Here is a 27,737-nt window from a genome sequence, read left to right as displayed (position 1 = left end):
AGCACCGCACTCTACCGAGTGAGCCACGGGTCGGCCCGGTATCCCACAAATTCTGATATGTTGTTTTTATTTTTATTCAGTTCATAATAATTGACTTTTGATCTCTTCTTTCATGTGTGGGTTATTTAAAAGTTTGTTATTTAGTTTTCAAACCTTTGGGATTTTTCCAGAGATATTTCTGTTACTTATTTCTAATTGAATTTCATTGTAGTGAGAGAACTTCCTTTGTATGATATGAGTCTTTTTGAATTTGTTGAGACCTGTTCTATGACCCAAAGCATGGTCTATCTCAGTAAATATTCTGTGTGCACTTGAGAAGAATGTGTATTCTCCCATTGTTGGGGGGAGTGTTATAGAAATGTTGATGAGGTCAAGTTGTTGACAGTGTTTCAAATCTGCTATATCTTTGCTGGTTTTCTGTCCACTGCTCTGTCCGTTACTTAGGGAAGGGTGCTTACATCTATTCCACCTGTAGATTTGTCTCCTTGCTGTTCTGTCAGTTCTTGCTTCATGTGTTCTGTAGCTTTGTTATTAGGTGCATCAGAGTGTATAGTTTTTGTTGTTGTTGTTGTTGTTGTTGTCATTTTCTTTTTTGGTTCTTTGACTCTTATCATAAAATGTCTCCCATTGTCTCTGGTTAATATTTTTTGCTCTGAAATCTACTTTGTCTGATATTAGTATTTTAATAGCTTTGTTTTGACTATTGTTAGCATGGTATTTTTATTCCACTTTTTTACTTTTAATCTGTCTGTGTCCTTATATTTAAAATGAGGTGTTTTTTTTGTAGGCCACATATGGCTTTTTAAATCCAATCTGACAATCTTTGCCTTTTAATTGGGGTGTTCACTCCAGTCACATTTAATGTGATTATTGATAAGATTCGGTTTGAGTCTTTTGTCTTGTCGGTTATTTTCTGTTTGTCCCATCTGTTCTTCTTTCCTTTTTGAATGATTTCCCTTTTCTTTTGGATTAATCAAATACTTTCTATCTTCGTGATTTCTCTAGGGCTGACTGATAACACCTTTATACTTATTGCGTTTAACTTACCATGGCCTACCTTCAAATGATAGTATAGCACTTCTTCTGTAGTATAGGAACTTTGCTATAGGATATTTCCGTTCTCCCCTCCTTGCTTCCTGTTATCATGCAGTTTACTTTTAAATATGTTATAAGCTTGTAATGCATTGTTATTGTTTATGATTAAACAACAATCTTTTAAAGGGACTTTAGTGAAAAACAATCTTGTATATTTACCAATTAGTTATCAATTCTGCTACTTTTTATTCCTTTTCTTGATATAGAATTCCATCTGGTATTGTTTTTCTTCTGACTGAAGGATATCCTTTAACGTTCCTTGTAGTGCAAGTCTGCTGGTAATGAATTGTAGCTTTTTTTTTTTTTTTTTAAAGTTTCAGAACTTTAATTAAAGATGCTGCTCCACTATCTTTTTGCTTGTGTTGTTTCCAAAGAGAAATCTGCTCACGACCTTTTGTTCCTCTTTACATAGCATGTCTTCCCTTAAGATTTTCTCTTTGTCACTTTTTTCAGCCACTTGATCATGATGCACACCGTAGTTTTCTTCATGTTTCATGTGTTTGGGGTTTACTGAACATTTGGGGTTTACAGTTTTTGTTACGTCTGGGAAATTTTTGGCCATGATTTCTAAAGATGTTTTTTCTACTCCCTGTCTCCTCTGGGCCCCCCAGTTACCCATATGTTGGGCCTTTTGAAGTACCGCAGTACCCGGCTCACAGTGCTCTTTTCCACCTTTTGGGTTCTTTTTTGTGTGTTTGTTTTTGGATAGTTTATTACTGTGTATTCAAGTCCACACATCTCTTTTGCTGTGTCTACTTTGCCGTTAATCCTACTTAGTGCATTTTTCATCTCATGAATTGTAGTTTTCATCTCCAGAAGTTTGAATTGGGACTCGATCATATCTTTCACGTCTCTATTCAGCTTTTTAAACATGCAGAATACAGCTGTAATAACAGTTCCAATGTCCTCTGTGAGTTCTTTTGTCTGTGACAGTTCTGGTCAGTTTCAATTGAGCAATGGTTCTCCTCACTACAGTTCGTATTTTCCTGCTTTTTGGATGCCAGACATTTTGAAATTTACCTGTTTGGGTGCTGAATGTTTTTGTGTTTCTTTATATCTTCTTGAGCTTTGTTCTGAGGTGCAGTTAAGTTAGTTGGAGACATTTTGACCCTCCTGGGTCTATCTTTAGCTTTCTTAGGTGGTTCCAGAGCAGGGTTCATTCTAGGGCTAGTTTTTTTTTTTTGTCATTTTCGTGACCGGCACTCAGCTAGTGAGTGCACTGGCCATTCCCATATAGGATCTGTACCCTCGGCGGGAGCATCGCTGTGCTCCCAGCGCCGCACTCTCCCGAGAGCGCCACGGGCTCGGCCCTCAAGGGTTAGTTTTTACCCACCACTGAGGCAAGGCTCTTTTGAGTTCTCTACCACTTCCACAGGAATTTTGGGGTTTTCTTGTCTGCCCAATGGGCACTGGGGCCACTGCCAGCTGGATGTGAACCCCAGGCCTATTCCTTGTGGTCCTCTCAGTGACTGGTGGAGTTTCCTCACTCATATGCCCTTATCTGGTTCTGCTGAATTCTCGGGGGGCCCTGTGGACCCGGGGCTCCCCCTGTGCCATGCTTTTCTCTCTGCTGCTCCTTCCTTTGAACTCCAGGGGTCCACTGGGTCCCTTCTAGATCCTCTCACTGCCAGGAAACTCTCTCAGGCAGTGAGCTGGGGGGTGGAGGGCTCAGCGGGGTTGTCTGTCTCTTGGGGATCACCATGCTTTGCCACCTGATGCCCAGATTCTCGAGGGCCGTTGCCTCCTGTGTCTGGGTTTTCACTGTTCCAGGTGGGAGGGTGGTGGGTGCCCGTAGCTCTAACTTGGCTGCAAGTGGGCCCTCTCATCACAGTGTGGTTTTTGCCACATCTGTTAATGACTTCCAGCTTCTCTAAGCAGGCACCCTCTTCATAAACTACATCGGAGAGATGGGACAAAAAAAAAAAACAAACAGCGGCGTTGCTGCCGCTTTGTCTGGGCTGACCTGCGGAGCACAGAGGCTTTCCTCCCCAGGCCATGGCTGTGGTCGTGCGCTTGTTGCTCAGTCACTCTAGGACTGAAAGCTGCAAAAAGTAAGAATAACTTGAGACTTTGAGATGACAGGTCTTTGGGAGTGTCTCGAGTTCAGGGGGAATGTAAGCAAATCGTGCTCTGTGGTGACAGACTTGAAAAGCTGCTGAATTGTGCTGACTGGCATATCCATTGTGAGAAGATGTGTTTCCTTTTGAAATAATTTTGGCTACATTGGGTTCATTTTGTGTGCATCTTCATTACCGCCTTTTCATTTCCATCGGGAGCAACGGCGAACATAGTGCACTGATTTTGACTATTTAGACTTGGGACCGCATCAAGCTGGTGCCGTGCAGCTCTGCAGTGAGGTTGATGTCCCCGCACTCTCAGGAACATCTGTGTGAGTGGGCGATGCTGGCCGTTAGGAAGGGGGACTGCCACGTGCCACTCAGAATTCAGCTTGAGCTGAGAGAAGATTGAATGTTTTGTTTGTCTGCAAAATTTTCAGGCAGTCTGATCCCTTTAAGAGTGAGGAAGGGGCATGTTCATGGTGCTGTTCCGGCTGGAGCAGAGCAGTGAGAACGGCCTGTACCTTCTCATGTTGTCTTGAGAGAAACTCTTCCCTGTTAAATATCCCATTTGTTCTAGGGACTTCCTCTAGGGCAGAAGGCCTGGTGGATGACTTTGGGATTTGGCCAGGTTTGAGGGTAGTGCCGGGGGGTGTGGGCCATGAGGGTTTTGGGGACCATGCATTCAGTGCTGCGTTCCATTTTCATCTAAAGCCAGGTGGTGGCTGGGCACCGGGAGAGGATGGTTCAGAGGAGGGCAGTGCCTGAGAGGCTCTCAGTGTTGCCATTCCCACTCCCGAGCCTGCTTTCTGGGATACAGCCAGCTGCAGAGAACATGGCTGCCCTGGTGGCCTGGTGTCTTGGGTGGTGGGTTGACTCCATGGGCTTTCTGCTTCCAGACCATTTCAGGACAGAGGTCTGTGGTGATGTTGCCTGTGAGTAGGTTCAAGTGAATGGAAGCACCCTGCATCTCCTGGGAGACATGCTAGAAGGTCCAGGTCACAGCTTGAACCCAAGGCTGGCTCTGATGGGAGGCTGGAGAACTTTCCAGCAGCCTGGAGCCCTTCACTCTGTGGCTGCCCCGGTGGCTGTGGCTGCCTGGGCATCGGACAGAGGTCTTGCAGGACAGGTGGCGGCCACCCCCTGTGAATGTCACATTCCCACGGGCCAGGGCTCAGGACCATTGTGAGAGTCCTACATGGAGCTGGTGCTTGCGTTCTGGAATTGATCTCACTCCACAGCCTTGGGCAAGATGCCTCCAGGTCATGAAGCTGTGGCATAGAGCATGTCATGTGGCAGGACCCTCACCGATGGGCCTCTGTGTTGCTGCTGTTGTGTGGGGCTTTCCTGGTGGCCATTGAGACCTTTGTGCTGCCGCCCAGTGTGCATGTTTCTCACCCCTCAGATTCCTCCTTGGAGGCCCCTAGACAAGCTGTGGTCAGGTGTGGAGTGAGGGGCTAGGGCTCTGGAGGTGGGCCAGGGGTGGATCGAGCCACGCATCCTTGGCCACAGGATGCACCCAAGTGTGGAATAAAGTGCTTTGAATGTGGGAGTGGAGAGGAGACGGTGGCAGTGTCACTGCTCCTGAGGGGCGTTTTGCTTCCTGCCAAGGTGCTTTGCTGTACTTGTGGTTGACGGACAAGTGGCCTCTCGACACGGGCTTCTTGAAAAGGGGGCTTCTCAGTGTTTCCCCTAGAGCTCACACACCACCTGGCAAGGTGCATCCAGGTGGACAGGGACTCATCGGCCTCCCCAGGCAGTGCTGAGCTAACTGCACGGCAGCCACAGGGCCGTGTTTTGTTTGGTTCTGGGGCTTGCGGTGGGTTTCTTTTCTCTAGCCAAGTGGAGAGTTTTACCTAATTTTCTTCCTTGGCACAGGTGAGACTTCCAGTATCCCTCTGGCTCATGAGGGCTGCGCAGCAGAGGCATGAGAGGCTGTGAGCACAGCTGAAGAGCAGCTGCAGCAGGAGGGGTGTGGAGACTGGTGGGGCAGTGTGGCAGGGCCTGGGAGCCCCTACTGCTGTGTTGTGATGTCGTTCTGCACATTCAGCTCCAGGAGGGAGGGAAGGGCCTTGTCGTGGCCATGCCTTGGGTAGAGTGAGCGGGATGGTGACAGTGGATTTTGCAGGTACACGAGTGTAAACTTAGACCTGGGGGCACGGATGCCCTGCATCCCAGGCCTGGCTCAGCTGTCTGTGGCCTTTCCTCAAGTGAAGCCATGTTGCAGGTGGTGTCGTCTGTGTTTAAAGGATGTGACGATGTCTTGTTCGTTGGTCATGATAATGAGCTTTGCTGCCCTAAAGCATGGCACTCATGAGGGGTGGGGGCCTCGTGGTGGGCTGAAGGTGCTTTGCTGATAAAAATAAGCTCTGGGGAAGCAGCCTCCATGGCCGGTCCTGGACACAGTCCTCCTTCCTTCCTTGCCTGTGGCGCCTGTGCTAGCCCTGGGATGGGCTCATGTATGGTCCTGTGCACAGAATCCTCATCTTCCAGCTCCCTCCCATGGTGGTCCTGGGGTCTGGGGCAGCCCCAGGATGGTGCCCAAGATGCAGCCCTGCTGACCTGAAGCGTCCTGTGTTGATCCATTGTGGGCCCGGGGGCGTGGCCACAGGTCCTGGGCTTTGTCCTCTTTATGAGAGGTCAGGTGGTCACAGTGGGTGGGCGATGAGGGGCCTGCAGTTCCTGGGGTGCCATCTGGTGATTGTAAAACGGGCAATACACATTTTTGGAGGGGGGAATGGTAGGGGAAAAGCTGCAGATGGTCAGGAGGCTGCCCTACCCTGCTTCCTAGGCAGACACCTCTGTGACCTTTCTCTGGGTGTCTGTTCCCAAGGTGAAAAGTTCAGGCTGTCCTGTCTCCCCAGAGGGGCCAGAGGTGGGACAGGAACACAGGGGCTGGATCTGGCCGGACAATCCTCACTTCCCTTCCTTTTCGTATCCTGTCCTGGGGGGCGGGGTACAGACAGTGTGATTGTCGAAGTCCCAGCTGGTATTTTGCAGGACTCTCCAGTTGGGCCAGCCATGGGACAGACAAGTTCGCTGGAGTGCCTCTCCATATCAAGAGCACCTTTCCCCATCCTGGGCTGGTATAGGCTGGATTGGGTGCCCACATCACAGGGTGGGCATCCCCGTGTGAATGAACTGACCTGATGGCCCCAGCAAGCACCTGACCCTGGGCTGGGGCTGTGGGTACACTGCAGGGCCCTTGAGGACTGGAGGGTCATGCCCTTCAGCACACCCAGCACTTGGGTCACCCGATGGGAGTGAGGGCATTTGTGAGCCAAGGCGGGCTTTGTGCTAGCTTGGGTAATGGGGGACTGTGGGTGCCCAGGACAGTCCCTGAGAAGAACAGACCCCGCACTTTCCAGCCAGGCTGGTCATCACCGCTGCCCCCCCCTGCCCCAGCAGCACCTTCCCCGGTGGCTCCAGGTGCTCAGGAGCATGTGTTCTCAGGTGCTTGTTGAACAGAGGAAACTTGGCACCTGTCCACAGAAGTCCATTGTGGTTAGGAGCTGTGGGAAGATGGTGGCCTCCCCTGCTGGGAGTTGGCTCTGCCCTGTTGCCCGAGCCTGACGGAGGGGCTGTGTGGCATCTGTCTTGGACTTAGTGAGCATGTGACTGTTGTACGTTCCCTTTTTGAGCTTTCCTTTTAAGAGGACCTATTTAAGGTCCCATCACGCACACAGTTTGCAGTTGCGAGGTTAAAGTCTGAGGTTAATGGCACATTTTGGGAGGAACACCAGAAGGCTGCTCCTCACGGGGGCTTTGTGTGGGCCACCTTGACCCGGGCTGACGCCAGGCGCTCACCATTTATGCTCAGCTGCTCTCGCCCATGAAAACCTTTGTCCCTTTGAGCCCTGCCAGCACCTGGGGCCCCTTGCTGTCCCCGCAGGCCTTCCCTGGGCAGAGATTGTGGCCCTTCTGCCCTAGAGCAGCTTCTAGTGGTCAAGGGCGCCCCTTTCACCCCTTCCCTCACATCCAGGCCAATTGCTGAAGGACCAGGAGGCTTCTGACAACATTTGTGCTGATGGTTCAAGAGGCTGACACCCCGGGGAGGCCCGGCTGGTGGTGTTTCCAGAAAGTGGCTTTTCAAGGCATACCTGGTCCCTTAAACAAGAGGCAGGGTGCTGGGACGGGAAGGGTGGCCCATGATTGCTGTTTCTTTCATTCCTTTTTCTCCACAGGGTGCTCTCTTCCCGGGCAGGTGCAGGGGCTGCTGAGCTGAGGGTCATGGGGCCCCCACCTGCTTGTCACCCTCTCCTGGCTCTTGCCCTGCAAAGGGACCAGTTAAAAAGGTCACTGCTCTGATTTTCATTGCTGCGTCTTGTGTTCTCACGACCTCTTGTCTTGCACACTGACGGGTGGGACTGGAGCTTCAAGGAGGGCCCCGGCCTTTCATGGGATTAAAAAGCTACTGAAAGGTCTGAATGGTGAGCCACCAAGGTTAAATGTTACAGTAGCACAAAATAGTGCTAAAAATCAAGCAAAAATACACATGCATCTCCAAGTTTAAGGTGAACAGGGACCAGAGCTACTGGAGACTGTGCCACCTCCTTAAACAAGTGATTCGGAAAGCAGTGGGAAGAGGGCCTTTTCCACATGATGTCCGAAGGGGCGGCTGTGGCTCTGCATCTGCACTCGCCAGCGGTGTGTGGGTCCCCTTTCCACAGACCCACACAAGGCCCCTTTCCCAGCCGAGGCACGGGGAAGCCCTTTGTGACTTTTTTACATAATAGAGAGTGAGTTGGTTCATATTTTTGCATTGTAATTGGCCAAAAAGCCCTTAAATACAACCATGTCTTGTAAATGTTGTCTTTAATGTAATTGTACGTTTTATCAGAACCCAAACTTTCCTGTTGCTACTCCAGTATTCTGTTGGTGTGCATGTGAATCTAGTTTCTTTTTCCCTTTTCCCTTCTTTGCATGTGCTGGCCTGTTCCTCTGGACCCTGGAGCAGGTAAGATATTTCGCTCCTATGAAGCCCTCCCATGCCCCCATGTGCCGCTGAGCCTTTCTGCCGCTGGAGCTAGATGCTGGGGGTGTGCGTCTACCCAGGGAGATGGTCAGGGGGCAGGAACGCCAGGTCTTAAATCAGGAAAACTGTCCTGACAGTAGTAAAAATAACCAGCTGCCCTGAAAGAGCACCTGAAAACACAGGCTCTTTGCCTTCTCCATAAAGACATTTTTTATGTCGCCACCAGTATTCAAATTGCAAATGTCACAGGGCTCTTTCTTTCTGAGATGACCCCACAGCCATTTGGCCCTTTATCTTGGTAACAGATGAGGGAGGTCTGTTTGGTGGTGCTCGAGCCCCACCTGGGGCAGCCTCAGGCGCGGGAAGCTCTGCCTCTCCTGTTGTCGGTGCTGCTGCTGGCCTCCCCGCTCTGTCCTGCCTGGCACTGGGTCCTGGGAAGTGTGCATGGGGAGAGTCTCTGTTCTCTGGTCCCACGTCCTGCTTGGCACGTCCCTCTGCAGCTGGTGCCTGGGACCTCAGCAGAAAGGGGGCACTCCTTCCAGGGTACTTGCGAGCCCAGGGCCGGGGACAGATGGTGCGGCTCCCATCCTCGCTCTTCTGCCTATGGTGGTGACAAAGCCCCAGCCCTGCTTCCTCTCATGAACTTGAGCCCTTGTATGTCCATGACCCCAGTCTTCAGGATGGCGTCTTCAGTGCCTGAGTGGGGTGACACAAATGTGGGGTTCCCAGGTTGGGTGACTGGCAAGCAGACTGTGAGAATATCCAGGGGGAAGTGACAAATCCATGGTGAGATTGCAGGTCCTGGTTGGGGCTTGGCCAGGACCATGGGCCCTCCTGGCTTGCATTAGCGGATCTTGCCCGTGTGGAGGGCCAGGAACCCTGCCGCTGGTCCGTGGAGGCCATGTCCTGCCTGGCGCTGCATGGTCAGGGGCCCCGGTGGGCTCACTATGCCTCACTGACCACACCAGTGCGTTTTGCCATGATACTGAGGCTCCTGAAGTCGGGTTTCTAGGCAGTGCTGGCGCCTCGTGCACATGTGGTCACTGGCTGGTTGTGGTTGGGATGCTGCCTTACCTGACCCTCAGCCCACACTCTGGGAGAAAGCCTGTCAGAATCTTGGGCTGGCACCATGGGCTCTGGCCCCTGGTCTCAGTGGCTGCCATGTTCCCTACATGCCACAGCGAGCACCTTTGCACATGCGTGAATCTGATCAGGCTGCGTCCCTGACGTGGGCTTGGGGTCAAGTTGGTGCATGTGCAGGTGGGTAGGGGGCATCCACCTGCACCGGGCAGCATCACCTCTAGAAGATGCCTGTAGAGGTCAAGGGTTTGGACCCCAGTACCCGCCAGGCACAGCTCTTCAAAACCCTGTTACTGTTGTGTTAATTAGGTGACTAATGTTGTCATTCGCTGGAGGTTGTGGGCTGGGTATGTTCCATCTTCCAAGGCCGGCCATCTTCTTCTGACTGTGGCCTCTCCAAGTGACAGTGACAGTGAGTGAAACTTGTGTCTGCGAATGGAAGGGAAAAGCAAGAGGACTGTCAAAGGTTATCAATGGAGATGACTCCTGATTAATAAAGAAGCCACACCACACACACTGTGATGTCCCTCTAAGGCAGTCACTCCCTCCATTCACCACAGTAGCTCTTCATTTCCATATTTAAAATGCGGAGAATAAAAAGGAATGAAAAATCTATTCTCACTATGTTCACTTCAAACAAAAATGACTGGTTAATGTACCGAGAAGCTGTCATTACTGCTTTTGTGAAGGGTAGTTGTGAAGTAACAACTCCACAGAGATTTCTCAGCCTACAAATTGTGACTGTACATTTCTGAAATTGTCTGCCAAATAAACGGCATTTAGTAAAAAAAAAAAAAAGAAGAAGAAGAAATACTTCTCATGAGTTAGATCGTTTAATTTTCCCAGGCCACTATAAACAGTGATCATACATCTGACAGGAAAGGGAAGACTGCTAGAGCCAAATGCACAAGAGACAAGAGAAACAATAGCTAACATCTTTCTAAAAGTGTAAAAACTAAATCGCCCGCTGAAGACAGCTCTAAATTTACAGCATAATAAAATCCAAGCAGTAACTAATTAAAAAAAAAATACTACTGCATTTCTTTAGAACTCCAAATACATTTCCCCTTTCAAATGTTATAAATGGTGATGGGATTTTCAGACCAGTCCACAAAATCATCCATGGTATCTCATCATTACTACAGTATCTGAACACCACTTACAATAATGCTGTTCCAGGAAAATGCATTCAGAAAATTCCAACATGGAAAGAAATGGCTATTTCTCTACTGTCACAGCCTAGCTAATGAGAGAGTAAGCTTCCTTTGTTCCCTTCCACCCAAACTAAAAGTCACATTGGGACCAGGCTTCAAAAAGGCAAATGCTAAGGCTGGGAAGCAACAGGACAAAGAGACTACATAACATTGTGCAAATCAAAACAGGTGTTAGGGTTTTTATAAATGGGAGAGAGAAGAGTAGGAAATATAAAATGTTTTCACCTTTTCCCCTTCTGTTCACACTTTTATTCTCCCCTTTTCCTTTTATCTGAGGAAAAACCTCATGAGGTTGGAGAATCCAGGCAAAAGAAATCCTTCTTTTAGGAGTGATTTTACAATCAATTGGGCAAGGAGAGGAAACTTATTAACAATAATATGTCCAATGTAATATAATTAAGAAATTAATAAAACAATACAGTACACAGTTTTAGAAAGAATTGCATTCAGTGCTTTTGGACACTTTAACTGTTAAGTTTCAAATGAAAACTTTTCATTTGCACAGTTCATTTACACAGAATAATTTCCCCCAATTATGTGAAACAAGTGTGAAGCAGAACGACATACAGTACAATAAAAATATGTAGGAGTATACACACATATACATACATATATATGTCTGAAAGTCAAATTCTGTACAGAAAAAAAGGATAAAAAAATTTAATAGTGTCTGAAAATTATATAATCTGCATTTCCAAATAAGATATTTTCTGAGCACATCATCAAATCAGAAAATCTGGCAAACACTTGTATATGTAAGGGGAAAAAACTGAAAAATTACTTCATCTCGTAGATATGAGAATTTTTATCCTTCTATTGTATTTCCTTGCAGCATTTTTTCTGTGTGTGTGTGTGTACATATGTGTTTTATATAACACACAGCTTACCTGTACTTTAAAGTCTTGGTTTCTGCTTTTTTCCACTTCACGTTAAATTGAGAGCACTTTCTGTGCTCCAATGTCTTTGAAATATGTAAAGCCACCTTATATCCCATTATATGGATATACAATAATTTAACAATTCCCCTACCATAGGGATCATTTAGGTTGTGACAGGTTTTCAGTCTAATAAGTACTTTTCCACTGAATGCCCTTGTATATGATCTTTAATGCATGATTGGAAGTTTCTTTAGGACAGATAATTAGACATGATATTATACTATATAAAAGGATATGACCATTTGTAAGGCTTCTTATACATATCACTAAACGACTTTTCAGAGTGGCTGTATGAATTCCCAATTCTAATAGTGCATACGTGCACCCTCCTCATTCTTAATCTTTAGGTTTTGATAAAAAGGATTCATAAATAGAACTTTTCCAATTGAGTTTATACATGTTATCTTATTCACTTAAGTCTAAAAGACAAATTTTAGAACACTATTTTATGAAGTTAGCTTGAAGTATAATCATTAATTTGCACTTATGTTACTGAAAAAGAAGCAAATAAAAGGGCCAGTGATTATAAAACATCCCTTGCATTTATGAGTTAAAGTATAAATTAATTTACTCACAACAAGGACAGTTCTCCAGAAGAATATACCAAATGAAACAATTCCCAAGAATGCTGTTACAAGTACAGGTTCCCATGGCAGTCCAAAGAAATCTGGCCCAGGCTGAACATCATCATGCAATGTAGCAACAACCTGAAATAGACATATTAGAAATAATGGGAAGCCTTAAAGAAATTTGCAATAATGCAGTCAGAAAGAGTCAGCCATAGAAATTCTATTGCAAAATCCACCAGATAACAACCCCCTCAAAAAGCTTCAATAGTTCTTACTGCTTCAAGAAAGACAGGATGTTGGCAGTCTCATTTCTTGTTTGACTTGTAGTGTTTTTAAATATTACCAGTCTAAACGTCTTTAAGTTGGGCATATATTTCCAGTTAACAGAGACCCTGCCACATCATTTTGTCCAACACATAGCTAGAGTCCCTCTGGATCATACTTTTCTCTTGGTTAATTGGATCTTATTACTTTAAAAAAAAAAAACGTAAGACAAAAAATTTAAATGTAGTATAAGTAATCAAGTTTCATGGCTGCAAATAAAACCAATATGATGGTAATGGATGTCTTATTCCTCTAAAAATTTAAACTTTAATTTTGGTCTACTCTTATGTAACAAGGACACATGCTAAATCAGATAGCTCATGGTAACTGGTCTAGATAATCCCTGAATTTAAGTGTCTTTAAAACTTGGTGCCTTAATTTAAAATGTTTCCTGGGAGATAGTCCATTGAACACCTGCCAGCTGCACACTGTTTTTGCTGCCTTCTACAAGTACCCGAGTTAACTACCATACTGACTCCATCCCTCAACAGTGCCAGGGGCCACTGGGAAAAGACACGCTGGCTCTCAGTGTTTGGATAGTGGCTTTAAAGATAACACAGCACCTGCCACTTCTAACTGTTCTGTAAGAAATGAGCAAGTGATGACACTTCAAGTACATTCCCACTAGCCTCCCTAAACAGCACAGCAACATCCTGCATGCCTCAGGCCTGACATACTCCATTTCCTTGGCCAGGCCGGTCAGGGCACCCACTCCACTCAGAACTCATCCACCCACCTGCCAGAACTGGGGTCCCTCCGTGGGAACGGGGATCGTCATCTCCAGCAGCTTGGCTGTGAGGGCTGTGTACAGCACTGACAGGGGTCCCCAAAGCGCCCTGTCCGACGTGGCAACAGAAGGCACAATGGCAGCGACTGCCAACATCACGTATGGACAGGTAGGGGGTGAGACGCTTCCCTGCTGAACGGCACAGGACTTGTCTCCTTCACTGCCTCTTCTCACGGTGACTGTCTCGCTCAAGGCACAGAACTCGTCTTTTTCATCATCTCCTCTCATGGAGACCATCCTTCTTACAGCATAGGACTCATCTCCTTCACCTTCTCCTCTCATGGATACCATCCAGCCCAAGGCACAGGGCTTGTCTCCTTCACCATCTCCTTTAATGGAGACCATCTGGCTCACAGAGTAGACTGAAATCCGTCTGTCCCCTGGCCGGCTCTTCGGCCACTGAACACTGAGAACACTGTAACCATGGGGATGATAGTGAACACTGTGCACAAGTCAGATGGCGCTTCGTGGGCGGGGTCTTCGTGGGCAGCCAAGCGGAAGCATTCAAGCAGGGGGAGGTGAAGAATGGGGCTCACTCACCGTAGGAGCTAAGTGAATTTCTATGTCGCATGCGTTGGGACATCCTAATTATGTCTCAAACTCTAGGAGCAACAAGGGAAGAGATTTGTAAAGTTGATTATTTAAATATAGAAGACCTTGCCCAGTCCCCCACCCCAAAAATTGCAAAATAAGCAAAATTTGACGGTGACAACCTGAGAAAATATATTTGTAACAAATTAAAAGGGATTAATATTTCTAAAATATAAAAAGCTTCACAAATAGAGAAGAAAGTGGCCAGCAAACCTATGGAAAAATGGGCTGAAAGAATGAACGGATCTGGGAAAAGAAATATAAATAGCTTGTAGACATATGGAAACACACTCTGCCCTGTTCATAATAAAAGAAATACAAATAAAGCCTACACTGAGACACCATTTCTCACTTACCTTGGCAAGATCCAAATATCTGATAACATGTGAGGATACTTCAAAAAGTATGTGGAAAAACAGAATTAAAAGATAATACGAATCTTTCCATAAGCTTTTTGATATACCTTGTACTCTGCTGGTGAGTGAATGTGGTGAAAATAGCCACTCTCATGCATTGCTGATCACTATGCAAAATGATACAACCCCTATGAATGGGAATTTTGCAACATCGCCCTAAGTTAAGTGTGTATTTACACATTGACTCAACAATCCCAATTCTAAAGCTCTATCTCAAAGATATTGGAGAACAACGGATGTTGAAAACATATATGCACAAAACTATGTTACTCCAGTTTTATTTATAGTAACAAGAGTGGAAATAAAATGTCCATCAATAAAAGAGACATTGAATAAACCAAAGAATACTGTGCAGCTATAAAAAAGAAACAAAATAATTTTTTATACTGCTTTATATAAAATATGGTTTCCAGAATATTAAACAACAAAACAAAACGTGGCACTTGGTATAATCAGTCTTTCAAATTTTAGCTATTCTAATAAATGTGTAGTGGTAACTCATTGTTGTTTAAATTGGACAATTAATGATGCTGAGCATTTTAAAATGTGCTTCTTTGCTACCCACAAATCTTTGGTAAAGTGTTTATTTTACTGGGTTATGTTTTTCTGGGCTTTTTTCTCAAATGAGCTTTAAGAGTTCTTTATATATTTTGGATACAAGTCCTTTATTAAGCAGATGCTCTGTAGTGAATTTTTCCCAGTCTGTGGTTTGTATTTATTGTTTACTTTGAAAAGTGTTTGTTTTGATAAAGTCCAAATTATCAACTTTCACTTTCATGAATCATGCTTCTGATGTCAAATCTAAGAAATCTTTGCCTAACCCAAGTTCAACAGAAATTTTCTCTTGTTTTTCCTACAAGTTTTATAGTTTTAGGTTTTACATTAAAGTCTATAACCCATTTTGAATGAGTTTATGAATATGACACGAGGTATGGGTGATTGTTTGCACAGAAAGAGCCAATAGTTCCATTTGTTGAAAAGACATTCTTTTCTCCATTTAATTTTCTTTCCACCTTTGTCAGAAGTTCATTGCCAGATATGTGTGGATCTATTTCTGGATTCTCTATTCTGTTTCAATGATCTATTTGTCAGCTGTCCTGATTACTTATAAAGTCTTGAAATTATGTAATGTTTGGTCTACTCTAGGACCTTTCTATTTTCCATAAGAACTGTAGAATCAGCTTCACATTTTTTTTTGGTCTTTTTTGTGACCAGTACTCAGCCAGTGAGTTCACTGGCCATTCCTATATAGGATCCAAACCAGCGGCGGGAGCGTCTCTGTGCTCCCAGCGCCGCACTCTCCTGAATGCGCCACGGGCTCGGCCCCACATTTTTTATAAAAAACAACAACAACAAAATCCTGCTGGGATTTTGAATGGGATTATGTTGATTCTAGTGATCAAACTGGATAACTGACAGCTTAACAATATATTTAGTCTTCTGAATTATAAACAAGATATATTTCTCTATAAATTTTGGTCTTCCTTAATTTCAGTAGTATTGTATAACTTTCAATGTATATGTCTTACATGTTTTTTGACATACTTATCTTTAGGTACTGCATTCTTCTTATACTGTTGTACTTGGAAATTTCTTAAAATTTCAGTTCCCAATTGTTTATTGCTAGTATATAGAAATAAAATTGCTTTAGATTTAAATCTTTTTCTGGCAACTTTACAAAACTCCTTTATTAGCTCTAGGAGCTTTTTTATAGGTCACACCAGATTTTATGCATAGATGTTCATGTTTTCTGCAAATAAACAATTCTTCCTTCCCAATCTTGATGCATTTTATTTCTTTTTCTTACCTTAATATACTGGCTCTTGCCTTACTGAACCTCAGCATGATGTCTAATAGATGTGATGAGAGTAGACATCCATGTTTTGCTTTCTGATTGTGGGGAAAAGCATTCAATCATTCACCATTAAATATGATATTATTGTAAGATTTTCATAGAGCCTATTTAAGTTCTCTTCTATTCCTAGTTTGTTGACTTTCTTTTTCCAGCAGTAATGCGTGTTGGATTATTTTTTCAAATTCTTTTTCTGTGTCTATTGAGCTGTACATATGGGTTGTCTTTTCTAAGTTTGTGATCATGGTGAATTACACTGATTTTTTTGTCTTTTTTTTTTTTTTTTTGCAGCTGCTTGGTACAGGGCTCTGAACCCTTGACCTCAGTGTTATAACAACATGCTTTAACTAACTGAACTAACTGGCTAGCCAGTTTAATTTATTTTTAATTTAGACACATTTGTACATATTTATGGAGCAGTGTGATGTTTAATACATGTATAAAATACGTAATCAAATTATGGTAATTAGCACCTCAGACATTTATCATTTCTTTGAGGTGAGAGCATTCAAATTCTAGCTATTTTGAAATATATAATATATTACTGTTAACTAGAGTCACCCTACTGTGTAATGGAACAGTAGAACTTATTCCTCCTATCTAACTGTAACTTTTGAAATGTTAGATGAAACTTGTATTCTTGGGATAAACCCTATGTGGTCATAATGTATTTTCCTTTTTATATATTGTTAAATTTGATCTGCTAAAATTTTGTTTAGACTTTTTGTTCCTATGTTCATGAGAAATACTAGTCTGTGTTTTTTTTTTCTTGTTTGTCTTGATTTCATATCATAACACTGGTTTCACTTAGATACGAAGTATTTTCTGTTCTTCAATTTTCTAGAAGGGTTTGTGTAGAATTAGTATTATTTCTTCCTTATAGGTTTAATACAATTTACCAGTGAAGCCATATGCGCTGGAGCTTTCTTTGTGGAAAAGTTTTTAAGTAAGAATTCAATTTGTTTTATACTTACAAGTTTACTGAGGACACCTATTTCTACTTGAGTGAGCGTTTGAAGATTGTGTATTAGATGGAATTTCTTCATCTAAATTGTCAAGTTAATTGGCCTAAGTTGTTCGTAGCGTTCCCTTGTTATCATTGAATATCGGTAGAACCTACGGTGATGCTCCTCAGTGACTGCTGATATTGGTAATCTGTGTCACCTCTCCTTTTCCGGATCACTTTGGCTAGAAGTTGATCAATTTTATTACTCTCAAAGAACCAGCTTTTGGTTTCGTTGATTTTCTCTATTTTCCTTTTGTTTTCTATTCCATTGACTTATGCTCTTATCTGTATTATTTCCTTTCTTCTCCTTACTTGGGAATCACTTTATGCTTCTTTTTCTAGTTTGCTTTGGTGAAAACTGAGGTCACTGATTTGAGACTTTCTTTTTTCCTAATATAGGTAGTGCTATAAATTTCCAAGCAGTGCTTTAGTGGCATTGTACAAATTTGACATGTTGTGTTTTCACTCTCATTCAGCTCAAAATACTAATTTCCCCATTGACTTTAACTCATAAGTTATTTAAAGTGTATCATTTAGTTTCCAAATATTTGAGGATTTTCCAGATTTTCCCATTATTGATTTCTTTTTTTTTTTTCTTTTTTCGTGACCGGCACTCAGCCAGTGAGTGCACCGGCCATTCCTATATAGGATCCGAACCCGCGGCCGCTGGGAGCGTTGCCGCGCTCCCAGCGCAGCACCCTCCTGAGTGCGCCACAGGCTCGGCCCTCCCATTATTGATTTCTAATTTAATTTTGTTATGGTCACAGAACATACTTAGTATGCTTTGAATCCTTTCACATTTATTGAGACCTGTTCTATGGCCAGAATATGGTTTATTTTGGTAAAAGCTCCATGTACACTAAAAAGAATACGCATTCCGGTCTTCTATACATGTCAATAATATTAAGATGTTTGATGATGTTCACACCTTCTAGATCCTTACTCATTTTCTATTTATTTGTTCTATTATTGAGAGGTGAGTATTGAAGTCTCTAATTATAATTGTAAATTTATTTTTTACTGGTAGTTCTATCAATTTTTACTTCATGTATTTTGGTTTTTTGCTGCTTTGAAATTTAGAAACAAATTTTATTTAAGATCTGAAATACAATTGCTAAAATATCAATTTTTCCACAAAAACTTGGTTACACAATGATGCATTGACTCTATCATGTTAGAATGTGCATTAGAATCAAATACAAAAACCATTAAACAAACCACCATCCTTCAGCAACTTAAACAAAGATAGTATACCTAAGAAATAGCATAGATGGACTTGCAGATAGGATGGGCTGTTTCACTTCAAGCACCATTAATAAAAAAGAGCACAATTGCATGGGTTTTCAAGTATATACATTAAGTTGAATCATTTGGCACTAGGAATCAGGGTAGTAACTGGGATTAATCGTGCATTAATTAGCATGATTGATCAGGACATTAAATCAGTAGCATTAACACATATAGGAAATTGTGTAGTGTCAAAGGGATAGAACCACCAGCGTTCAAGGAATATGGTCAACTAGGCTAGGCAACAAAATGTTTTACTGAATGTTTATTCTTTGGCGAATTACTGCATACACTAGCAACTTTGAAATGAGAAAAAAAGCTTGCAATCCTTGTGGAATTCTTTGCCAGATATTTTTGGAATTCATGCAAATAGCCCAACAATAACACAAGGCTCTTCTCATCAAGGGGTGTATATGCCAACATTGCTCCGATTCCTGCAAATAATCTCAGTAGTTGTGGCGCTCTGTAAAACTATGACATTGGTGCATCAGGGTGAGCTGAGAGGATTGCAGCATACTGGAGCCTCTCAAATTTGTCAAGCAGCTGAGTGCCAACATCACGTTGAAATATTCTTTTATTCCTGCCACATTTCATTAACTGCATATTCCTTACTATTGATGTTTCCCTGTGATTTCTTGCAATTCACATACTCTTCCAGAATGGCATATGTGTTTCTCTTAGGAGTTGAAAGAGCTGCTTCTGCCTCGTAACTAAGTCCCAGTCCTCAACAAGCCATGGTTTTAATTCTTCAAGAATCTTCACTTTAACTTCCACCCTGTTCTTAAATACCAGTTCACTTTCAACAGTATGGTGCACATGGGCCCTTTTCTTCCGAGGGGGCTGAAGTGCTTCACTGGCACTGCCACTATCTCCATTTCCATGAGTCTTCTGTTTTTTTTTTTTGTCTTCCTAATGGATCCTGAAGGGAGGTTCTGTGCTGAACGACCCCCACCATCATCCTGGGAGAGCTGGTTCAAGATTCTTCTGCTGTGGACCAGCTGTCTTCTTTCCTGAACAGGCCCCTCTCATCTTACTTCTCTGAGTGTTGCTTCTAGTTGGTTTTTTGAAGTTGTTTTCTTCCACAAATTGTTGTCCATGAGTTTGAGAACCCTGCTTTCTGGAACTCATTCAACCCTGTATTTATTCCAACCAACAATCTTCCTTCTTTTCCTTCCAAGAACGCCTAGTGAGTTCCCAGATGGACTCTTATAGATCTTCTGGGATGGTCTCGAAGGATGAAGTAGGAGACATAACCTGGCAAGGAAAGCAGGTTCTGCAAAGATGAAGAACTTTTGTGAAATCATCCAAGATTCTGCAATCAGGGACGGTTCTGCAATCAAGATCCAATCTGATCCTTACTGTACAGCAAACTTAGCTTTTCTGATGGTGACCTGAAATCCAGTTCTTCCCAGCAGCTGATGTGTGATCTCTGCTGTTCCTACAACTGCCATAGCCTGCTTCATGTATTTTGAAGGTCTATTATTAGGAGCACAAACATTTAGAATTGTTATATTGTCTTATTTCACTGACTCCTTAAAGAAATAACTTTCTTTATCCCTGGTAATATACTTTGCTCTGGAATCTCCTTTGTCTGGTTTAATATAGTCACTCCAGCTTTCAATGGACTAGTATGAGTGTGGGATATGTTTTTTTATTTGAAGGGTGATCCTGGTAGACATGTAGTTGGGTCATGCTTCTTTACCCAACCTGACAATCTCTGCCTTTTAATTGGGGTATTTAGACAATTTCCACTTACTGTGATTATTGATATGGTTAAGTTTAAACTCAGCATCACCTTTTCTTCCATTTATCCCATTTGTTCTCTGTTCCCTTTTCCCTCTTATTCTGCCTTCCTTTGGATCAGTTGAGTCTTTTTAAAGATTCTAATTTTTTCCTTTGTGGGCTTATTAGCTATAACTTCCTGTATTGTTATTTTGTGGTTGTTTTAGGTTTTATGGTATATACATCTTTAACTTAATCATAGTCCTCCTTCAAATGACACTGCACTACTTCATGTCTATAATAAGAACTTGATTGTGGAATATACTATATAGAGTATATGTACTTCACAGGGCCTGGTTTTCCAAAGCCTTGCAGTTTCATATATTGACCTTGCAAGGACAGGAAATTTTACTCAGGGTATAATTCTCTGTTGCAAGATAAGGATTGTGGCACAGCAGTTTGCTGTCTCAAAAGACAGACTAGTTACTGATGGTTATGTAAAGATACTGAGAGATTGCTGTTAAGAAGGAATGTTTGCTAAGATCAAACTTGTTGCTAGGACCACTTACTTGTCTACTGGAATGTCATCTGGCTTGTTTTACTGAAAGTTACCAGCCTATACTGTAAACTATAACCCCACCTATGTCTCTTCCTGTAACTTCCTGGTCTGGAAAATAAATGCAGGAAGAGAACCCCATGTCAGTGTTAATTTCCCAAGGAAGGGATGCCTCTCTCTTGAGGGTCCCAAAGATAGATTAACCAATTTGGGGCCTCTCACTGTGCAGTAGAGATGGTCTTTGAGTAATCCTTTGCATCTCCGTCACCCAGGGGAAGTGAGGTGACAATTCTGTGTGGGCGAAGCAACACAAAGCAACACTTGATGATAGTTAATACCATTTCCCCCCCGCCTCTGACCTTTATACTATGGGCATATGTTTTACTTTTACATATTTTCTAAATCCCATATACAGTGATATTTATTTAATATGAAAATGGTTTTGTATATTTACCCATGTGGTCCTCATTTCCGGCATTCTTCACTCCTTTGTGTAGCTCCATAACCTCCATCTTTTGTTATTTCCCTTATGCCTAAAGAACTTCCTTTAACATTTCTTGTTTCTTGGTGACTGCCCCATATGTCCTTTAAAATTTCTTATGGCGAGTGTGCTACGGAATTGTTTCCGCTCTGAGATGTTGTAATAGTCTTTGTCTCAACTTTGGTTTTGAAAGATATTTCACTGGGTATGATACTTTAGGTCAATAATATCGTTCTTCAAATATACTAAAGATACTACTCCACTGTATTCTCTCATGCCTTGTTTATGATGAGAAATCCAAAGTAATCCTTATCTTAGTTCCTCTCTATGTAAAATGTCTTTCTTCTTTGGCTGTTTTTGAGATTGCTCTTTATCACTTGTTTTGAGCAATCTGATTATGATAAACCTTGGTGTAGTTTTCTTCATGCGTCTTGTGCTTGGGTTTCATTGAGCTTCTTAGATCTATGGGTTTATAGTTTTCATAAATTTGGAAGTCTTTCAGCAATTTTTCCTTCAAATATTTTTCTGAGTACTTTTTGTCTCCTCTTCTACAGGGATCCCAGTTACATGTAGGTTGGATTCCATATCCAGCCACAATAGCTTTATAGGTACTGTCTCTACTCTCCAGTTACATTTAGTTGCTTAAAAGTGTCCCACAGCTCTGACTTCCAGTAATTTTGTCATACTCTTGAGCTGATCAGTACTCTGATGAATGAAGGGGACTCTTAATGGATCTCCAGAGTTTTCTCGGCCTGTAGCTCTCTCCTCCTGGTTCTCCATCCTGTGAATTCCAGCTGCCCTCTTCTCCATGGACTCTGAACACCCTGTCAGCTCAGGGTGTCCACTGGCTCCACTTGGTTCTTCCCTTCTGTGTCACAGCCTGGGAACGTTCTTAACACTGTAAGCTGGGACAACTGTACTGACAGCATTTTTTCCTTATCGTTCAGACATTACTGTCCTTTGTTGCCTGATGTCCAGTGGCTGAAAAAATGTTATTTTATTTATTTTGCCTGGTATTTTCTTTTTAGTAGTTTCATTTGGGAGGGTAAAGCCAGTAGTTGTAAAGCTATCATGGCTGGATATGGAGATCATTTGCTTATTTTTAAATTAATTTTAAAAGTTACCTATAGGGAAGGGTTAGAACAGACTGAATGGAACTGGGACAAAAGCTAGAGTTTTCCAAATACACCTTGCTTTACAAATTGACTTTGGATGCTGTGAACATCTTAGATAATTATTAAACAAACAAACAAAAACCTTTAAAAGCAGGCTCTAAAACTTGAAAGAAAAGTGAAACCACCTGTGTATCAAGTTGGTAGCAAGACCACATAAAAGAGTGTTTTTCAAACTCACCCTAATGGGATATATCTTAAAGACAAAGGAACTGCTAAACAGTCTTAAAATACTTTCAATCATGTACTGTTTGTGGTAGTGTTGATATGTGTATTTTTAATACTCATATGACTATTGTAAAATAAGGTAAATATATGTTGATGTCATTGAAAACTGGGATTTCCATCATCAGAGGAAAAACAAACGTTAGATGAAAGAAAAATCTCTCTGGCATCCTGAATTTTGATTGGAAGTAACCATATGACATTCTGATGAATATTCACATAAAACCCCCCACATATTTCCTAGCTTTGTCCTCTGAAAAGGCCTAGAAATGATGGCCAACTCAAAAGCAATAAGCAATCTCAGCACCAGAATGTAGTCTCTAAATACAATTATCCGTTAAAAGGAACAAGGGCTCTTTAGAGAAACAGTTCCTTCAAGATCTTGGTAGGAAATGTCCAAGATGAGCTGTGATCATCTTGTCATACTAGGAGGCAAGGAAGGTTACAATGACCAGTAGATGGTGACAAAAAAGGTCCCAAGAGCCAAGCTGAGGAGCCTCGCAGTAGCCAAAGATGAGAGAAATTGAGCATCACTAAGAATAATCAATATCCTTGATTGGACTGAAACACACCAAATATTTTAAAATCTATAACATCAAAATGAACATAAGAGAAAACAAACAAAAACCACCCTTTGGGCATCACTGGATAATGCTGGAAAGACAACTCATTGTTTTGAAAACCGTTTAAGTTAAGAAAAAATCATAATTACCCTGCCTTAACTATACATACCAAATCTCAGTGTAAAGAATAGTTGATCGTAGTTTCTCTTTGTAGAAGTGTCCCAGACTTTAAATGAAGAAGGAACAATACAACGAGACTATCATCATTTTGCAGCCTGTAATATAGTGACAGGTTTAGTTAATGTCACCGACGATGACTGAGATCAGAAAAAAAATAAAATAAAAGAGCAACACCCAGATGTTAAATGTTTCCTGATTCTTGTCAAACAAAATTGGATTTGCATCTAACTACTTTCAATCCTCCGACTGAAAGTGACTAGAAAACTTGATAAAATATATGAAAAGAACTGTTTTTCAGATAGAGAACAGGCAGCACACACCTGTCATCCATGAGTTAAAGAAAACAAATAGGCAAGCCCTGCGACCACCCAGCTTTCTCCCTGGAGGCACTTTCTAGACCTCTGTGCAGGGAGGGGAAACGCAGGCAGAATACATCATTCCCACTGTGGAGGCGGCAATCAGAGTTTGGGGAGACTAAGGTACCTGAAATACACAGGGAAAGGCACCAGAAAGATAGGAATACAAAGGAACAGAGTTTCAGACTTCTGCAAGGGGTTCTCCTTCAGTTCTGGGCTGAATTTTAAGCAATACCTGTGTAGGGTAATTATTTATATCAATAGGTACATTTTAATTATATGTAATTCATATCTGATTAAAGTTGAGTTAAGATACTTATCAATCTATTACAACATCAGGACCTCAGAAGGATCCTAATTTGAACAAGAACAATTTTTAAAAGGAGAGCATGATGGTTACCAATATTATGAATATATTTAATACCACTTAGCTGCACACTTCAAAATGGTTAAGAGAGTAAATTTTATGGCAGGAAAAAAAGGAGGAAAAGGGATTTTAAATGTGCCAAATATCGGGTGATATTAAGGAATTATTGTTAAGTTGGGTGATGGGCCCATGGCTTCTGTGCTTTAGCATGTTTGAAATGTCCCATGATAAGATGCTAAAAAAAGTAAGACATAACTTCAAATGTTTAAGGGTTCCCTATGTAAAAAGGGAATTAGATTCTAAAGAGGAAATCATGTGGAAGAAAATTTGGAGTCAATATAAGAATGAACTAGCCAGCAGAGGAGTGCGTAGCCTTGGAATGTAGGTGGCTCTACCAGGAACTGCTGATGCACAGAACTAAAAATCACTTGTCAGGGCTGGAGTAGAAGAAATAACTGCAACTAGTGAGAAGTTGGACTAGTAGCCTTCTGAGACCTCTTACGTAAGGTTTCACTAAATATTGATCAATGAATCTGAACTCTGGTGCAGGTTTCCCAATCACACCAGCATCCCATTACTCCCTAAGCCCTGTCGAGTAATTATCTACACGATCTATTGGACATTTAAGATAAACTATTTCCCATATTCTTCACATTTTCCGGTTTTCGTAGATATTTGCTAAGACATTTTCTTAAGCCTTTCAAAAATCAGAATTATGCTTTATACCTCTTGGAATCTTTTGTTACTAGCACGATGTCTTGTACATATTGGGCCATCAAAATCCTTTTTTGACAATCCCTTTCACATCAGCATCTGTAACACGGAGCCAGCACTTCTATCTTACGATTCATGGCTGTGTCTTCCCTTGTCACCCCCAATCACAGAGGTGTCCTACAACGGATCGTGTCACACAGGCCTACAAGAGGGCACTGTTCATATCTAGACATACAATAAAAAAGAATCTTCCCCACATCTGGAGGTGGTTAACTTTTTCAAGTGATGACGATTCATTCTGATAATTAAATTCTGAGTTCTGAGACTGCCTCCATCACTGAAGATTTCATCATGCTAACTGCATGGATCACACACACCTTCATCCAGGCGGCTGCTACCACCACGACCATGGAGAAAATTGAAAAATGATTTGATTTTTTCTCCATCTTACTTATCTTGGTCGTCTTTCTCCTGAATTCCCCAGGTATTCAATGTTTTTACGCTGCCCTCTAACCCTCCAAGTGGGAGTCAGGTGAACGGGATCCTGTGAAATTCCAGGCACTGCACCACACTTAACATTGTCTAATCATTGAGTTTGCAGAACAACTGCAGTAGGGTTTGTCTTCATTTTTCAGATGAGGAAGCTGAGGTTCAAAGTTTCGTGATTTGGCCAAACTTCTAAATGATGGCTTTGGGATTGGAAACCAGATCATCCTGGTTCAAAACCCATGCATTTTATAGAACGATAACAGCAACTACAAAAAACAAAAACCCCCTTCCCTACAGAAATCTTGCAATAATAGAACCTAGAGGAAAATACTCTACATTTGTTGAAAATGACACTTTCTTCACAGCCCTAAAGGCAACTTAGCCTTCAACTTCTGAAAGCTTGTACATTTCCATAATTTACTAACAAAATGTCCAATTTCCGCAATTACCACAAGGGGGAGCTAAATCCTTAAAAGCTTAGATAAACTTCTAAACAGATTAAATGCCTCATTTGGGTCATGACTCTCTTCAGAAAGATCAATCTGAATAAACATTCTGCCATAAATGACTCTTTCTAAGAAACACATCTGACCAATCCCTTTCCCACTTAAAATGAGTGGCCTAATGCCACTCTTCACGGCACACATGACTCACCCTGCCTCTCTTCACAGACCATCCCCCTCTGGTCCCACACACTACCACCACCAACCACCCACGTTCCCCTGGCTTCATCAAGTAACCTCGTCTTCAGGCCTCCATTTCTCTGAACATGTAATTTCCTGTCTGGCTGAATGCTGCCCCCGTCTCCCTCCCCCAGCCCTTCTATTCAACAGCAAACTACATGTCAAACTGCCATTTGACTCTGCTTCAAGCCTGTCTCAGCATCGTCCCACCACAATGAACCAATTTATTCAATATACTGTTCTACCTTCAGGTAAATACTTCTTTCTGCCTGTATCATATTATGTTTCAAGTGATTGTCTTTATCTCCCAGCGAGACTGAAAGATCCCTGAGGGGAAGAACCATTTCTTACACGTGTGCCCAGCCCTGGCAAGCAGCAAATCCTCCTCTTGTGCTGAACTAGGAACCCATCAAAGCCATGCACCTATGGCTCATTTCAGGGGCTATCTTCAAAGGATCAGTAGCATTTTCATAAAGACATTTTAAGGTCTTTAGCTCATGCTCAAAATCAACTTAAAAACTGTAATAATCAACATTCTACTGTGTTTATAAGAAACTTTATGTGTCAAACTTGCTCTCTTAGTTAAATAAATCCATGTATGAAAATAGTGAAAGAATTGTGTTTTTCAAAGGTGTAACACTTGCTGGCTCTTCAGCATTTGTCTCTAGTTGCTTTCTTGCATCAACAGCAGTGACAGGACTGCCTTCTATTGTTAGTGCCTTCTATTGTTAGCCGTATAATTGAGGGGAAAAACAAGTATTTTATTTTACACTTTAGAAGAAGGATTCTCTTCAGTTTAAATATTTACTGAGTATGCAGTAAGTATTAGTTACTGTGCCTTGAATAAGTGTTTCTCATAAAGACAATTACACAGAGGAAAAATCTTCAGAATCCCCATTATAGCCTTCATACCCTTTAATTATAAAATGAACATATCTCTTTTGGGAAAATATAGGAAAATGGTCAGGGCCCCTCAAATGTTCAGAATCTTGCTGAGCATTTGATGTAATTATGCACGTGCACCCAGGTATTCCTTGGTTATTGTCCAATGTAATTGCATATGTGCATCCAGTTGTCCTGGGTTACGGACTGAAGTATAAAGGACGAGTGGCTCTGATCCACGGGACCCCCACCCCCAGAATGCCCCTGAGGGGCCAGGGGGAGGCTGCTACTGCTGCTGGAGGCTGTTGCTGCCAGTGCCCCTGGGATGCCCTGAGAGACGACCACCGCTGCTGCTGTAACCTGCTGCTGCTACTGCTGAGGACTGAGCTCGTGTCGTCTGCCAATGGCTCCTGGGATCTTTGCCAATTACCTAGCATGGACCTGCATGTGAGGGGTCTATGACCCAGTCTGTACAATGGGTTTGAATGGTCTGAGCCCTAGCCCTGACAATACAAATGGAAACTTAATATAACTAAAATAATGAAATGTTTTGGCTTTAATCAGGAAATGCCTAGCCATACAATTAGTGTAGCTATTGCCTCAACCCAACAACTGGCATAGTTGTGTAGCTTTACAATCTCCAACCCACCCTACCCCCCACCAGTCCCCCATCAACTCCCTGGCAACACAACTACTATGGGAACAATAGGAGTATTTACTCATGGGAATTGAGAAAATAAGAATTTTAAGCTTTCTCCATATAGACAGTCACATTCAACAAACAATTGTTTAGTGCTGGTGAAGCAAATTAGTAAAAACTTCAGAAAAACGAGGAGTGAAAAAGAGTGCGTCCTGGCTTGCAGATGTAGGCAGAATGCACTCGTGCTCAGCACAGGGTCTGGCACCCGGCAGGGTGTGCAGTAAGTGTCCTCTCAGTGAACGAATGGCAGCTGCATAAAAGAGAAGAGGGTAAATGCCAAGAGAGACCAAAGGGAATCGCTTACAGGGCAGAGAACTGGCTCCGGCCTCTGAGGAAGAGGTAGATACTTACACCTGAAAGTATCTCCATGTGAGGAGGCGGTGGGTGCGTGGATTTTGGTATGTCTTATATGGGCCTGGAGCATGTCTTACAAACAGCTAGGAGTCCAAAATGCTG

The 27,737-nt window shown here is 42.5% G+C and overlaps 2 pseudogenes; one reads left to right on the top strand and one right to left on the bottom strand.

Annotated features, from left to right (window-relative positions):
• Positions 1–7,372, top strand: part of LOC134390210 (ski oncogene-like) — a 34,724-nt pseudogene extending 27,352 nt beyond the window's left edge.
• A 1,599-nt stretch (positions 7,373–8,971) lies between these two features.
• On the bottom strand, positions 8,972–19,306 carry LOC134390209 (mortality factor 4-like protein 2; annotated as a pseudogene).
• Between the last annotated feature and the right edge of the window lie 8,431 nt (positions 19,307–27,737).

This window comes from Cynocephalus volans, chromosome 11, assembly GCF_027409185.1.
Source record: "Cynocephalus volans isolate mCynVol1 chromosome 11, mCynVol1.pri, whole genome shotgun sequence".
NCBI lineage: Eukaryota > Metazoa > Chordata > Mammalia > Dermoptera > Cynocephalidae > Cynocephalus > Cynocephalus volans.
Note: the sequence above shows the minus strand (reverse complement) of the source record. Positions and strands in the feature narration are given on the sequence as shown.